At 41.7% G+C, this 14,196-nt stretch overlaps 1 protein-coding gene across 1 annotated transcript in view; it reads left to right on the forward strand.

Annotated features, from left to right (window-relative positions):
* Window positions 1–14,196, forward strand: part of LOC124622850 (lutropin-choriogonadotropic hormone receptor-like) — a 410,889-nt gene that overhangs the window by 192,763 nt on the left and 203,930 nt on the right. The gene's annotated exons all lie outside the window — the stretch shown is intronic.

The following is a 14,196-nucleotide window of genomic DNA, read 5'->3' on the forward strand; positions in this document are numbered from 1 at the left end:
GAAGATAGGCCAAAATGACATAGTCACGAATCTGGCCCTAGTGTCACTTTATACCAATGTGCCATTTCAAGACACACCCGATTTAGTGGTACAACCGTTTCCACCTGGGATCGTCAAGTTTTTGTCATGCCGTAACGAAAACATACTCCTTTTACCGTGACGAATATTGTGAGAAGACAGATCTCACAACGATAGAATCCTCACTGTCTCCGGCTACCGTGAAGTGCTTCATGGGCCAGTTCGAGGAGCACATTCTGAACTGTGCAACGTTTCGTCTATCTTGCTTCCTATGGTATGAAGACCACATTTTCTCATATGGTCTTCTAGCGAAAATGCACTGCAGAAATTCGTCACCGACATAAAAGGTGCCCATTCCAACATTCAGTTCACTGTCGAAATGCAGGGAGATGGAAAGCAACTCTTCTTGGGTGTTTTAGCGGAGCAGAAGTTGAGAGACCAACTTCGTCATTCTATGTACTGAAACCCCATGCAAGGTGACAGTCATCTGAACACCAACAGTTTTCACCACTCTATCAACAAGAAAGCAGTCGTGAACACGTTAGTGCACAAGGTAAAGATTATTTCTGACGATGACCAGCTATAGCGTGAATTGCATCATTTGAGAGAAGTGTTCAGAGAGAATGGTCACAGTGAGGGTTATACTCCAAATATTTTCAGGTGCTATTGACGAAGGACGCCTCATGAATTGGCCGAAGTGGGGAAGCCGACTGCATTCTTGCCATACCGTGAGGCAACGAGCAGCATGTCAGGATTTGTGCTGCAGAGACATAAACTGAGATGAAGGTTCCAGCTCAGAGATGCATCATATATTACGCCCCAACAAAGACGACATAGCTCTAAGAGCGCAGTGTATGCTGTATCCGCTGGGCATGTGGCAGCAACTATATACATCTAACTGCTCTCACTATTGCTGAGAGTCATACTAGGCACAAGTGACATATTAAACAAAGGAAACTTCAGAACTCGGCTGTAGCTGAACATTGCCTGGAAAGCCGAGAGTCTGACTCATGCGTCATCATATTGGGATCCCCGTAAAAACGACGCTACAGAGATTAGAATAAACCACACATAGTTGGGCCTGGTGGCGAGCTTTGGATACCGAAAAGAAGCAAATACAGATGCTCGATGCTTTTAGGGAGATGGAAGCGGCAGTTCCAAACTTGGAGCCGGTCTCTCGCGCCAGATGACGTCATCGGCCCTGCGGTGGGCCGGAGCTGCTGCGAGCTGCCCAACTCGCTCCTTCACGCATGCGTCACTTCGCCCCTCTTTGGATGATTATAGGCGCTGCAGTCGCACCTATACAGGGTGTTACAAAAAGGTACGGCCAAACTTTCAGGAAACATTCCTCACACACAAAGACAGAAAATATGTTATGTGGACATGTGTCTGGAAACGCTTACTTTCCATGTTAGAGCTCATTTTATTACTTCTCTTCAAATCACATTAATCATGGAATGGAAACACACAGCAACAGAACGTACAAGTGTGACTTCAAGCACTTTGTTACAGGAAATGTTCAAAATGTCCTCCGTTAGCGAGGATACATGCATCCACCCTCCGTCGCATGGAATCCCTGATGCGCTGATGCAGCCCTAGAGAATGGCGTATTGTATCACAGCCGTCCACAATACGAGTACGAAGAGTCTCTACATTTGGTACCGGGGTTGCGTGGACAAGAGCTTTCAAATGCCCCCATAAATGAAAGTCAAGAGGGTTGAGGTCATGAGAGCGTGGAGGCCATGGAATTGGTCCGCCTCTACCAATCCATCGGTCACAGTACATACTGACGAAACTAAAATGAGCTCTAACATGGAAATTTAGCGCTTCCGGACACATGTCCACATAACATCTTTTCTTCATTTGTGTGTGAGGAATGTTTCCTGAAAGTTTGGCAGTGCCTTTTTGTAACACCCTGTATAAGCGGAACCCCCTGCCAGGCTTTATGATGAAGACAGCCGTCGAAAACTTCAGTGTTCTATTCGAAGTGACGCGCGTTGTAAGCTGAGTTGATCTTATTCAAGCATGCTGTCGCTGAAGGCTCCAACAACTCACTGGCAATACTTTTTCTCCTTGATATACGATGTCACTGCTTATAGCCTTCTAGGTGCGTCCATAACCCATTCTCTCAGACTCTCTCCTGCTAATCATTATGGTCATCATCCATTCGGCGGAAAATCAAGAGCTTTGAGTATGGATGTGGCTTCGATGCATCTTAGGAGATGTTTCGAGCTTCTGGTTACGTCTCTTCTTTCATGGATACGTTGTAATAACGCACCCTCATAAAGGAGAAGAATAGAGAATAGACAACGGAATAAGAAACGGAAGATATTCTAATCGACAGATAGTTTGTCTTCAGTAAACGTAGAGACAAAAAAAAAAATTATAAGCTGAAAATTTGTATCCGAAGACAGGAGAGTTTAAAAACAGGGTTTGCAGATCCAGAGAAACCGTTCGACGACGTGGCGTCGAAGTATTTGTCCAGAAGTGTATGATGTACGAAGAACAACAAATAATCTGGAATACCCTAAAATAAACATTGTGTTATAGGAAATGGAAACAGTAGGACAAAGTTATATTCGAAAGAGCCTGGGCAGTGCTGTAGTTATCACCTGAAACTGTGTATCAGAGAAACAATGAAAGCGTGATAACAAATTCGGTAATGGGTATAAAAGTTTGAAGGAGCACATACCAGTACGTAAGTGATTTAGTCCTTCCTTCAGAAGCAAATGAAATACTAGAAGAAATTTTCCATTGACAAGAGAGACAATTCCAGATGAGAATAAATACATTGAAAGTAAATGATTCCTTTCTTCCAGAAAATCACGAAACAATAAATGTGAAGATACAGAGGACGAAGAAAAATAATTCTGACACAGAAAGAAAGGTTGCACAACGTCGCAGAAGCAGTGATATCGGAATCACACAGGCGCAACTGTTCTTTTGGAATCGGGTGTTGTACTGAACCCAGGAGTAGGTTTCTGATGATGAATTTCTAAAGTGCTACCACGAATAGAAGATGAATTTAGAAAACGGACATCACTAGAGCGGAAAAATACTGCAAGCATTTAAATACGGTTCTGCCATATGGCAGCGGACAATTACGGTATTATAAAAGGAAATATCATAAGAAATAGTTTACGAATAAATTGTAAAATGTTGTTATCAAAAGACAGACAGGTCCTTTGGACCTTTGCTACGGTATTCAAGGGCAGTGAATATTCCTCTGCTAGGTGCAGTATATGACAAAACTTTAAAAATTTCTGTGAGTAGACCAACAGCAGCATAAGTAAGGTAGTTAATCGGAAGTGTCGTGTGTAGCAGATACGCAGAGATCAAAATGTTGACACAGGATCAGGCTTGAAATCAGAGGAGAGATTGGTTGGTTGGTTATTTCGGGGAAGGAGACCAGACAGCGTGGTCATCGGTCTCATCGGATTAGGGAAGAACGGGGAAGGAAGTCGGCCGTGCCCTTTGAAAGGAACCATCCGGGCATTTGCCTGGAGCGATTTAGGGAAATCACGGAAAACCTAAATCAGGATGGCCGGACGCGGGATTGAACCGTCGTCCTCCCGAATGCGAGTCCAGAGGAGAGATTGGGAACTATGGCCAAAGGTTTACACCTCACGATATTATGTTCCTCTTCAACTAGCCGGCCAGCACTTAACAAGACACTGCTTGCAGCTATTCATAAAAGTACAAGCGATGCGGAAAAAACACTCAGATGACAAAAGTCATAGGATATCGATAAGCACGTATACATACGGCGGCATTTTCGCGTACACAAGGCATAAAAGGGGAGTGCATTGGCGGAGCTATCATTTGTACTCAGGGGATTCAAGTAAAAAGTTTTTTGACGTGGCTATGGGCGTATGACGAGAATTAACAGACTTTGGACGGGGAATGGTAGTTGCAGCTAGATGCATGGGACTTTCCTTTTCGGATGTAGACAGGGAATTCAATATTCCAAAATTGACAGTATCAAGAGCGCACCGCAAATACCAAATTTCAGTCATCACCTCTCACCGCGGACAACGCAGGGCTCGACAGCTTTTTTAACGACAGAGAACAGTGGCGTTTGCGAAGAGTTGCTAGTGACAACAGACAAGCAACACAGCGTGAAATAATCTTAGAAATCAGTGTGAGACTTACGACGAACGTATCCGTCAGGACACTGCGGCGAAATACGGCGCTGTTGTGACATGGTAGTAGACGAGTGTCTTTGCCAACAGCTTGACGTCACCTGCAGCACTTCTCCTTGGATCGTGAGTGTATCTGTTTGACCACAGACGATTTGAAAACCGTGGCCTGGTCAGATGAGTCCCGGTTTCAGTCTATGAGAACCCTTGCTCACTGGTGTAATATTTCGTAGAGGGGATGTCATCGAACATTCTCATTTTTCAAATTTTGGAATATTATCTGTTCCTTTAGAATCGAAGAAAAATAACCGGAAAATATACCTATTCAAAAAAGCAGATAAAATTTCATTTGACGCCTTCCTGAGATACTTTCTCCACTCATTACAAATTAATAATATGAATGTAGACCAGCTGTGGTTTAAATTCAAAGAAATAGTATCGGCAGCAATTGAGAGATTTATACCAAATAACTTAACAAACGACGGAGGTGACCCTCCTTGGTACACAAAACTGATTAGAACACTGTTGCAGAACAACAAAACAAACATGTCAAATTTAAACAGACGCAAAATCCCCAAGATTGGCGATCTTTTACAGAAACTCGAATGACGGAGGTGACCCTCCTTGGTACACAAAACGGGTTAGAACACTGTTGCAGAACAACAAAACAAACATGTCAAATTTAAACAGACGCAAAATCCCCAAGATTGGCTATCTTTTACAGAAACTCGAAATTTAGCGCGGAGTTCAATGCGAGATGCCTATAAGTTTCCACAACAAAACTTTGTATCGAAACGTGGCAGAAAATCCAAAGAGGTTCTGGTCGTGTGTGATGTATGTTAGCGGCAAGAAACAATCAAAGCCTTTTCTGCGCGATAGCAATGGAGATACTATCGAAGACAGTGCTGTCAAAGCAGAGTTACTAAACACAGCCTTCCGAAATGCCTTCACAAAAGAAGTAAATATTCCAGAATTCGAATTGAGAACAGCTGCCAACATGAGTAACGTAGAAGTAAATATCCTTGGAGTAGTGAAGCAACTTCAATCACTTAATAAAAGCAAGTCTTCTGGACCAGGCCCATATCGTTAACGTCGATATGCAGCAGGATTGTAGAACATATATTGTGTTCGAAGATTATGAACTACCTCGAAGAAAACCGTCTATTGACACACAGTCAACATGGGTTTAGAAAACATCGTCCCTGTGAAACACAACTAGCTCTTTATTCACATGAAGTATTGAGTGCTATTGACCAGGAATTTCAGATCGATTCCGTATTCCTGGATTTCCGGAAAGCTTTTGACACTGTACCACACAAGCGGCTCGTAGTGAAATAGCGTGCTTACGGAATATCGTCTCAGATATGTGACTGGAGTTGTGATTTCCTGTCAGAGAAGTCACAGTTCGTAGTAATTGACGGCAAGTCATCGAGTAGAACGGAAGTGATTCCTGGCATTCCCCAAGGTAGTGTTATAGGCCCTTTGCTGTTCCTTATCTATATAAAAGATTTGGGAGACAATCTGAGCAGCCGTCTTCGGTTGTTTGCAGATGACGCTGTCGTTTATCGGCTAATAATGTCATCAGAAGATCAAAACAAACTGCAAAACAATTTAGAAGAAATATCTAAATGGTGCGAAAAGTGGCAGTTGACCCTAAATAACGAAAAGTGTGAGGGCGTCCATATGAGTGCTAAAAGCAACTCGTTAAACTTCGGTTACACGAAAAATCAGTCTCATCTAAAAGCCGTAAATTCATCTAAATACCTAGGTATTACAATTACGAACAACTTAAATTGGAAGCAGCACTTAGAAAATGTTGTGGGGAAGAGTAACCAAAGCCTGCGTTTTATTGGCACGACACTTAAAAAATATAATAGACCTACTAAGGACACTGTCTGCACTACGCTTGTCCGTCCTCTTTTAGAATACTACTGCGCGATGTGGGATCCTTACCAGATAGGACTGACTGAGTACATCGAAAAAGTTCAAAGAAAGGCTGCACGTTTTGTATTATCGCGAAATATGGGACAGTGTGTCACAGAAATGATACAGGATTTGGGCTGGAAATCATTAAAAGAAAGGCGTTTTAGTTGCGACGGAATCTTGTCACGAAATTCCAATCACCACCTTTCTCCTCCGAATGGGTTGGGTTGTTGGGTTGTTTTTGGGGAAGAAGACCAGACAGCGAGTTCATCGGTCTCATCGGATTAGGGAATGACGGGGAACGAAGTCGGCCGTGCCCTTTGAAAGGAACCATCCTGGCATTTGCCTGGACCGATTTAGGGAAATCACGGAAAACCTAAATCAGGATGGCCGGACGCGGGATTGAACCGTCGTCCTCCCGAATGCGAGTCCAGTGTCTACCCACTGCGCCACCTCGCTCGGTTTCCTCCGAATGATAAAGTACTTTGTTGACACCGATCTACAAAGGGAGGAACGATCACCACGATAAAATAAGGGAAATCGGAGCTCGTACGGAAAGATATAGGTGTTCATTCTTTCCGCGCGCTATACGAGATTGGAATAATAGAGGATTGTGAAGGAGTTTCGATGACCCTCTGCCAGGCACTTGAATGTGATGATGTAGATGTAGATGTAGAAAAATAATAAACAAACTGTCAGTATCCTGTGCCAATTATTAAACTAACACGAATGGTTGGACCACCCAGATCGCCCATTATGAATCCCATCGAACATCTATGGACATAATCTAGAGGTCAGTTCGTGCACAAAATCCTACACCGGCACCACTTTCGCAATTATGGACGGCTATAGAGGCAGCATGGATCAATTTTTCTTCAGGAGACGTCAACGACTTAGTGAGTCTATGCCATGTGGAGTTGCTGGACTAGGCTCAGCAGAAGGATGTCCGACACGATATTAGGAGGTATGTCACATCTGTGTGAACGCTGCTGCATGTTCTCGTTGTTTAAACCTACGTTTTAGCCTAAAACAGTGAAAACAAAAATTGTCACACATTATTATGACTTTCGTTGGTCAGTAGCAAATGATATTTTCCCCACTGTCTTCATTTCTGCTACAGATAACAATAGCTCACAGTTTTAGCACATACCTAGTCTCGGAAATTATTTTAGATCTATGCAAACAGATCTTTGTCTACGTTCCTCTACCCTCTGTGATTTATACTGCTCTTAGACAGCATCTTGCTTCGATTTCTGTAGTCTATCCATCCTCATATCATATATCCCCTTTAAGCAGATTTATAAGCCAAATTTACAGTTTGGAGCAATTCTAGCATTGCAGCATGCTGATCTGAATGTTCATAAATAGCTACAAAACTTCGAAGATATCGACCACAGTGTTGGTTGAAATTCAAGAAAGCAATACGCCAGTTCTAACATGTCGCTAACCTCGGAATACATTCTCATGGTTCAAAACCAAATGTGATCTTCGTGAATTGCGGCATTTTCGTGTTCTCTCAAGGTACATCACATTCAACACTTTGTAGAAGTATTAATTCCCTTCAGTGTTCAACCCAGTGCTCCAGAGCAGTGACGAACGAAAACGACATTTATCTCCACAATTATGTCCTCGATAAATTTGATTAACTGCTTCAGTATTTTTGATTACGGATTCCTCAACCACAATTCCATTGTCCGCAAGTTTTTACCCGCGTGTGTGGATGTGAAAATTTTGTAAACCACATTAATCCATTATATACGCCAGAGCTCTGTCCATAGGCTTGAGTCGACATTTGGCTGTTTTAGTTGACTGCCCTATTTAGAATGTGCTGTGAAAAGAATGCTAAATTTTTTGCTAAGGTAGATCGAACCAGGTTTGAGGTAGCTGACATTCCACTATTCTGTCAGAGCCTTTTAAGGAACTAAATATTCCCCTTTTCACCGACAGGAGCAGTTTCCTATTGGTTTTTCACACCATCGTGATTTCAGTTTTATAGTCGTTATCAAGAGCTAAGGTGAAATGTCACAAAATGTCCGACATGTGGGAATGACTTGTCATCGTCGAAATACTACAACAGTTATCTGGTCTTACAAACTTTTGAAAATCGCGTAAGTGAGGCGGAACATGGCTACCAGCCCGGTAGTGATCTAACTGGGTGTAGGAAACCGCGCAAAAACCACGGAAGGAAAATAATACCAGTTAGTAGGAGGAAAGTGTACAGCACACCCTTCTGAAAGAAGGATCTATTCAAAACCTACTTTAAATACTGATGATAGTTCTGAAATGAGTGGAAATTTGGTGCAATCGCTCACGAACCACAACGGGAAAAAGGGTACTACGTAATATTTTTAATACAAAATATATTGATAATACGTAAAGTACTGATTAGCTGAAAAGGGGTAATTAAAAGGCCGCCAGCACACCAGGCTAATGAATCTCCACAATCATGAGAAAGGTAATGGCAAAGAAATGTTAGCAAATAATCACTGGTGTGGCAACACAAGGTCGTCACGCTTTCCGCAACACAACAGTTCACGAGAAAATAAATGAATCAGAAAGCACTGAGTTTGCAGTTACTTATTCTGAAATACTATATTTTGAACGTAAAGTTAAAAGAAGTCACTGGTCAAATACATGTAACTAACACTTTGTTGCGTAAAAATTAGTTTCAGTAACGCCAGTGTAACGTAATGCAAAATTTAGAAAAAGGCAAGCAATTTACGTTTGATTACTAAAAAATTGAATTGAATTCACTTTAAGCAAACGAGAAATTGTTTTTATTTTTAATATAACAACAATAAAATATTACAAATCCAGAAGAAGTCGCTAAGCTGAATACAGAATAAATTAAATTGCTCACTCTTTATTTGTATTGTATCTATATTTATTAGTTTTGCCAGTGAAACTTTACGTTACTCTAAGTGAATGAAGTTCCTACTCAAAACTGCAAATTAGTTAAGTCTCTGTTATGCAATACAAGAATGAACAGTTACTGAGGCAGAAAAATGAGACTGAAACTGGTCGTTAGCAAATAAACAAAACTGGCAGTAAATAATGAATCAGTTTGCATATTTTGATGACACTCGGTGATTTCATAGAAAGGAAGGGGACTCTGTTTGGTAATAATGTCTGCGGACAATGATAACACAGGTGCCCTACATGTTTTAACTGTTGCACGTTATTATTCAAGTTAGTCATACTTTGCCAAAGAAATGCCTCTGTGTGATGCCTCTACAAAATCTGTCACTTAACCGTATTACGATGTAGCTGGGTGGACGATGAAGAATGTAGCCGACGAGAATGCTGAGCCGCTACTGGTACTACTGCTGATTGAGATCCACGGGTCGTCTCCAGAGCCACGGATAACTATGAGGCAGGCAATAGTTAGAATTGCAGCTTCCTCCGCCTATCCACTCCTTCCGTGCTCTCAATATTCGCGGGTTAACGAATTAGTTGCGCCTACACTGGCGCTATCATAGCTGCACACTGCGACTGCAGGAGCGCCCAACAAACACTTTCGCACTCTTTCATCACTCAAACTGCTCCGCTTCCGCGACGGAGATTATTAATACGCAAATATAAACAACGGCTCAGCTAATGCCATTTCGTCGTTGCTACATTAAAATTAAAGTTTCCTTGAATATTACCCAGCAATTTACAATATTTACATTAGAGTTATCAATTTAACTAAAAATGAACACTGATAAAACCAAGATAATGATCAATGAATGGACGCCTGAGGGAAGTATATCAGTTGGAAGTACACAACTCCCAAAAAGTCACAGAATATATCTAGCTGGGTAAACTGATAAACGTGAAAGGAGACTTTAAACCAGGAATATTACGATGAATTAAATTGGGCTGGCAAGCTTATGGGAAGCACTCTTCAATTTTGAAATATAAGGTGTCGGTTGAGCTGAAGAAATCTATATTTGACCAATGCATAGTACCAGTAATAACTTATGGCTGCGAAACATGGAGCCAGCCGTTGTGACCGAGTGGTTCTAGGCGCTTCAGTCTGGAACCGCGCTGCTGCTACGGTCGCAGTTTCGAATCCTGCCTCGGGCATGGATGTGTGTGATGTCCTTAGGTTAGTTCTAAGTCCATGGGACTGATGACCTCAGACTTTAAGTCCCATAGCGCTTAGAGCCATTTGAACCATTGAAACATGGACATTAGATGAGTTCATTGTTAGGAAGCTAACAGTAGCCCAAAGAGGAATGGAAAGATCGATGTTGGGTTACACGAAAAAAGACAGGAATAGAGCTGTCGAAATAAGACAAACAACGAAGGTCATCGACGTAGTCGAAAGAATGAATACATTGAAATGGCAGTGGGCTGGTCATGTTGCTCGAACAAAAGATTGTCTAAACAAGTCCTAGACTGAAGCCCAGTTTTCCAAACAAAGACCCAGAGGAAGACCACCGGACAGATGGGACAGAGATATAAGAAAGACAGTGGGATTCAATTGGTAACGGTAAGCTCAGGATCGGTAGAAATGGTAGATCTTACTGGTATGCTTTGTTATACGCCGACTCAAAGAGGCCACATCATTAAGTGATAGATCTGGCTAATGATGATGATGACATTATAGTTATAATCAGTTATATAAGTTCGGAAATAAATACACTACTACATGCATTACATATTTAATATGGTCTCTGTAACAAAGCCTATATAGTCAGAATTAGAAGTACGGGACAAGTTATCAAAGGATAGTAAACGCCGACAAATTTTAGATGGTGCAGAAGGTATTTTATTTCCATTTTCGGTGTCACAAAGTAAAATATCAGTGTAGACAGATGCAGTTTTAAAATTGTTTTAATAGTTCGTTAATAATGATTTGTTTCAAAAGAAAGTTTCACAGACTATTTTACCCCTTTATTAAAAATGCTAAAGCAAGTATTTTTTAAATATATGTTGTAGGAATCAAATATCAATCTTAATAGTTCTAACTTCAAAATAGCCTTATTAGCGACATTTATTTTTAAAAAAATCTTTCATCCCATACTTCACTCGCTTAGGAGCACTGTGGAATTTCGTACAATCCCTTACTAAACGGTGCCTTCAGTATAAGATCAACACGCTCTTCAAGTTTCTCTCCTTAGTTGTTTGGGCTAGCCGCTGATGAGTCGGTGAATCGGTCTTATCCTATTTCACACCCTTAAGGACTGAATTTCCAAAAACATTCAATGACGTAATTTGTGTTTCTAACCGAGAAGTCAAATTCAAATTCTCAGAGATATAGCTTTGAAAATGCTTCCATAACGAAATATTTTCACAAAACATTTCATCCCCTATTTCACTCCCCTAGGGATTGAATTTCCGAAGGCACTGGAATACGTATGTTTTTTATTTCTAACCAAGAAGTATAATACCAATTCTCATAGCTGCAGTTTCAAAAACGCTTTAATAGCTCTTTAATAATGATGTATTTGCGAAACAAAGTTGCACCTACTATTTTACTCTCATAGAGATTAAATTCCAAAAAATGTTTAACGCTTATTTTTTTACTTCTGACCAAGAAACCAAATACCAATTTTAGTAGTTCTAGCCTCAAAACTGCTTTAATAGCGACATATTTTCAAGAAACATTTCATCCCGGAAAGTCTCTTCTTAAACATGTCTAAAGTGTAAGATCAAGACACTCTACATATTTGACGCTTTTTTTCTCAGCGGTTTGGACTGGGCGATGATGAGTAAGTCAGGGTATTTCTTTTTAAACATGGAGATTGTTTATGTCGAATACAAAACACATACATGAATCATAAAATGAATTTAAAGTTGGGAATGTTGCAGTGTTCTAGAATGGCCGACAAGTCGCTTTGGGGCAGGATTCGGTAGCAACGTAAGTGAGAACTGTTAAAGTAAAGGCAACAGGGATGTCGCTGTTATCATGGAAATACATCTATATCTACATTTATACTCCGCAAGCCACTCAACGGTGTGTGGCGGAGGGCACTTTACGTGCCACTGTCATTACCTCCCTTTTCTGTTCCAGTCGCGTATGGTTCGCGGGAAGAACGACTGTCTGAAAGCCTCCTTGCGCGCTCGAATCTCTCTAATTTTACATTCGTGATCTCCTCTGGAGGTATAAGTAGGGGGAAGCAATATATTCAATACCTCATCCAGTAACGCACCCTCTCGAAACCTGGCGAGCAAGCTACACCGCGATGCAGAGCGCCTCTCTTGCAGAGTCTGCCACTTGAGTTTGATAAACATCTCCGTAACGCTATCACGGTTACCAAATAACCCTGTGACGAAACGCGCCGCTCTTCTTTGGATCTTCTCTATCTTCTCCGTCAACCCGATCTGGTACGGATCCCACACTGATGAGCAATACTCAAGTATAGGTTGAACGAGTGTTTTGTAAGCCACCTCCTTTGTTGATGGACTACATTTTCTAAGGACTCTCGCAATGAATTTCAACCTGGTACCCGCCTTACCAACAATTAATTTTATATGATCATTCCACTTCAAATCGTTCCGCACGCATACTCCCAGATATTTTACAGAAGTAACTGCTACCAGTGTTTGTTCCGCTATCATATAATCATACAATAAAGGATCCTTCTTTCTATGTATTCGCAATACATTACATTCGTCTACGTCTATGTCTATAAATTGCGTGTGTACGTGTATGGAAAAGGGGAGAAAAGGACATGTCACTATCTTTAGCCCTTACGGAGTCAGGACACGGTGCGTTCCGGCCAAACTAGTGGCTCCCGTGTCCCGAATGAGTAGTGTCTTAGTAGTGACTTAATACGCTAATAATTATGACTATCGCCGGCCGGAGTGTCCGAGCGGCTCCAGGCGCTTCAGTCAGGAACCGCGCGACCGCTACGCTCGCAGGTTCGAATCCTGCCTCGGGCATGGACGTGCGTGATGTCCTTTGGTTAGTTAGGTTTAAGTAGTTCTAAGTTCTAGGGGACTGATGACCTCAGAAGTTAAGTCCCATAGTGCTCAGAGCCATTTGAATCATTTTTGATTTATCACTATCGATCCTATGTAATATAAATAGAGGAAAATAGTGGAATTTACACTGATCTTTGACTTTTGTCTACGAGTAACTGTTATAGCGGATCTCTACAGATACGTGCACAGACATCCGCAAAGGCGTGGGCTAGCAAGTGCAAAGTAATTATTACAGCGGGTACCAGGGCAGACTTGAAATTATAACTGGCTGAACACAAGGCGGTACTTTTTCTTCATTATGAAGGGGCGGTGCCAGCGATGTAGCTCGTCCACTGGAAAAACCAGTGGACCCATTCGCAGCAGCGCACGCACAGCGGACGCGCTGACACTCAGTTCGACCTTGCGTGGAATGCGCCACGCCCTTCATTCATCGGAAGCCGCCCCCGGCTGCCACACGAGACCCTCTGCTTCCGCTCTCCCTCCTACCACATCCCTGCTTGAAATTCTGAATGATGTTCAACCAACACTTCATATACGAACGGAAAAAATCGCAGCACCAAAAAAAGTCTCGGGAATATATTTGTCTTGGTAACCTACTTAAGTGATTATCACTGCAAGGTCATATGTTGATGTAAGCATGGGATAAGCCATTGCAAATGTGAAATTCTGATGCATTAATAACCGGTATAACTGCCAGAATTTTAAATGCAAGCACGCAAATATGTATGTATTGTGTTGTACAAATGCCGGATGTCATTTTGTGGGATGGAACTCCACGTCTGTTGCACTTTGTCTGTCAGTAAGGGACGATTAATGTTGTTTGAGGATGACGCTGGAGTTGTCATCTGATGATGTCCCATATGAGATATGAGCTCGATTAGAAACAGATCTGGTGATCGATGAGGCCAAGGCAAAATGTCGACCCTCTGTGGAGCATGTTGGGTTACAACAGCAGTATGTGGGCTGTCCTCCAATGAGCTCTCGTTTGACACCACTGAATTCCCAATTGACGGGACTTGGTGTCAGTGAAGTGAACGTAATACGTAATAATATAATCTCTCAACTATATCGATTAAATATCTCAGAGCACTGCTACGACGATCTACGTGATAGAACTAACACAAAATATTGCTCATAATGGTGAAGAATAGAAGATTTCGTTTCTCTTTAAAGGGAAGCGTTCTGTTAAAGAATAACGATA

Source organism: Schistocerca americana, chromosome 7 (assembly GCF_021461395.2).
Source record: "Schistocerca americana isolate TAMUIC-IGC-003095 chromosome 7, iqSchAmer2.1, whole genome shotgun sequence".
Lineage (NCBI taxonomy): Eukaryota > Metazoa > Arthropoda > Insecta > Orthoptera > Acrididae > Schistocerca > Schistocerca americana.